Here is a 3,158-nt window from a genome sequence, read left to right on the forward strand (position 1 = left end):
TTTCCTTCCAAGGAGTAAGCGTCTTTTAATTTCATGGCTGCAATCACCATCTGCAGTGATTTCGGAGCCCAGAAAAATAAAGTCTGACACTGTTTCCACTGTTTCCCCATCTATTTCCCATGAAGTGGTGGGACCGGATGCCATGATCTTCATTTTCTGAATGTTGAACTTTAAGCCAAATTTTTCACTCTCCACTTTCACTTTCATCAAGAGGCTTTTTAGTTCCTCTTCACTTTCTGCTATAAGAGTAGTGTCATCTGCATATCTGAGGTTATTGATATTTCTCCTGGCAATCTTGATTCCAGCTTGTGTTTCTTCCAGTCTAGCGTTTACAGGCGGCCAACTAAAAGTTATATGCAGATTTTCAACTGCACAGGGGAGTCGATGCCCCTAATCATCACACTGTTTAAGGGTCAATTGTATATAAAGTTGATACTATAGACCACATCTATGTCTAGATCAGTATGTCCCATCAGCCTGAGATACAAATGTTCTGCTAGGTCATGTTTAACTTTTCACCCATGCCTCCTGCCATTCCAGACTAACATAGCTAGTCCTCCCAGGCTTTATTTGAAAAGCTTAAGCTTCTTCCTTACGTATCTATTCTACTCTGCTTAACTGCTGGGTAGCACCCCCCACTGCGTGGTTCCTTGCATCTCTGCAGCTTCAGCACTGGCTTGTCTGCACCCAAGCTGTGGAGCCCCTTGTTTGACTATTTCAATAGGTCATGACAGACAAAGCTGCCACCTCAGCAGCAGTCCAAATTGTCACCTCTTGAGAGTAAGAACCAACTTTTATTTCTTGCAATACCTGCTGTTCCTATATTTGCTTTCTTTTGATTACTTAATAGCCATTTTAGCCACTCTTCCCCTCCCGCTTCAACACACAGGTCCCAGTCTCCTTTTTAACCACCCACACCTTTTCCCTTGGAGAAGGAAATGGCAACTTACTCCAGTATTCTTGCCTGGAGAATCCCATGGACAGAGGAGCCTGGCGGGCTACAGTCCATGGGGTCACAGAGAGTCAGACATGACTTAGCAACAAAACCACCACCACTACCTTTTCCCTCCCCTTAAAGCCCCAGGTGGTACTGCAGTCCTCAATTGTTTTCTTAAAAGAAAAGTCTCCTTCTAAGGATGCAGAAGCCTCCTCAGCACTCCCCTTGTACAATGCACTTTTTCTCTACTGGACTGTAAGTAACCTGAAGGCAGGGATCACAGCAATCTGATTCTCCAGCACCATGCCTGGTCCACAGTGCTGGAGAATTAGATAGATAGAGTAGGTTATCAATATAAAGTAAGAGATGTCTCCTGCCACCACCTCCACCTTGTTCTTCTGTTCTAGAAGGCAGTCCAGCTATGCCTGCTTCCTCTTTATTGAGACAATTGCATTTGCTTGTAATCCTCTTCATTCTCAACCCCAATTCTACCCTACCATTGACTGACAGCACTACTGCAATACATGTTGCTGTTTAGTTGTGTCTGACTCTCTGCCACCCCATGGACTGTTACTCACCAGGCTCCTCTGTCCATGGAATCTCCCAGGCAGAAATACTGAAGTGGGCTGCATTTCCTCCTCCAGGGCACCTTCCTGACCCAGGGATCGAACTCATGTCTCCTGCAAGTCTCCTTCATTGCAGGTGGGTTGTTTACTGCTAAGCTACCAAAAACATATTTGAGCATGCCTTTGGCTGCTCACTCTGGCAGATAAATGCCCTCTTTCTGTAAGTGACAGGATAGGTAACCTCATTCTGCCCTTGCTCCAAATAGTTTTTATAATCTTCCTTCCTGGCCACACACAAGTAAAATTCCTAGATCAGATTAACTCATTTACCAAGCCTAGTAGAGCTCACCAATATTCATATAGCCAGGCTTTCATTCCTCAGGAAAATTAGCAATACTTTAAATCCTCACTCCTGATACACATCCCAAAAGCCAACCCAGAAATCTCTGCTCTATTGAAACTATCAAATTCCTGAATTCTCTGGGACCTAAATACTACAAATAGAGTTCAAGTTCATTCTCAGTGAATTCAAGGGCATCTCTACCAATTTGTGTGTAAAGATCATTACCTTCAATTATTCATTAAAAAGACCCTCTTTACCAGAAGCCAGAAACTCCATTTCCTGGGCCTCTGTCTTCCTTATAGGCAATAGGAAAGCCAAGCTGTTGTTATCTAGTTCTTTCCCCTTAGTGCCTTTTCCCCTCCACCCTGTCCCAATTTCTCAGCTTCCACGAATAGCCTACAGCTGCAACTCACCAATGCCCAGACACCAGTGAAAGAGATGCCAAGCTAGGCACATTCTATTCTAGTCAGTACCCCTTACTCAATTCTTGGTTTTCTCCATCAGGCTCTTTTTCTTCCACCTGATGTAGTTGTCATCTGTCCCAGTATCACTGCTCAAGCCTTCCAAAGATTTCTTAGTCCTGTTCTCTTTCTAGCCTGCAGGACTCAAGGACATTCACATTATCCACCCTTATGAAAGGCTAATAGGTAAACCCTCAAATTAATCACTCTAGAATAAAGAGATCAGAAAGTCCTCTTCTTCACCCTAGTGGGGGAGGGGTGAAAGGATTAGGAATTTAATCAGTTGGCTAATTGATGATGGAAAGAAACAAGTCATATTTTTACATCAGTCTACACTAGAATAAATTTCCAATAAAAACTTTGCAAAACACACCCAAGTTAGATAAAAATATTTTCAAGATATGCCAGATAACTTACAGATCAATATGAAAAAAGAACCAGCACTTCAAAGAAAAATGGACTGAGTGAGCAACTCACAAAATTCATATAAATACCCAATAAGCATGAAAAACCCCACCTGTTTTATCAAAGAAATAAAAATTATCATTTTTCCCTTACCAAATTAAAAACATTAAAAATTAGCTGGTTAAGAGTACTGTTAGTTGGCTCTTTTCTGCAGGCAGCTGGGCAATATTCAGTAAAATTTGAGTCAGGAACTCCTTTCCTAGCAATGTAGACTAAAACTGTATAAATATCATAAAGTGAATAAAAGCTTTATCACAGCACTGACTAGAAGGGGATGGATGTTAAAGAGTAGTAACTGAAGCAATAGATCTTTGAAAGAAATACAAGTTTATATAACAAGCCAATTTTTGCCTTTACTCCCATTCTTACAGAAATTGTTAATAATG

This window comes from Bison bison, unplaced genomic scaffold (genome assembly GCF_000754665.1).
Source record: "Bison bison bison isolate TAMUID 2011002044 unplaced genomic scaffold, Bison_UMD1.0 scf7180017864290, whole genome shotgun sequence".
Lineage (NCBI taxonomy): Eukaryota > Metazoa > Chordata > Mammalia > Artiodactyla > Bovidae > Bison > Bison bison.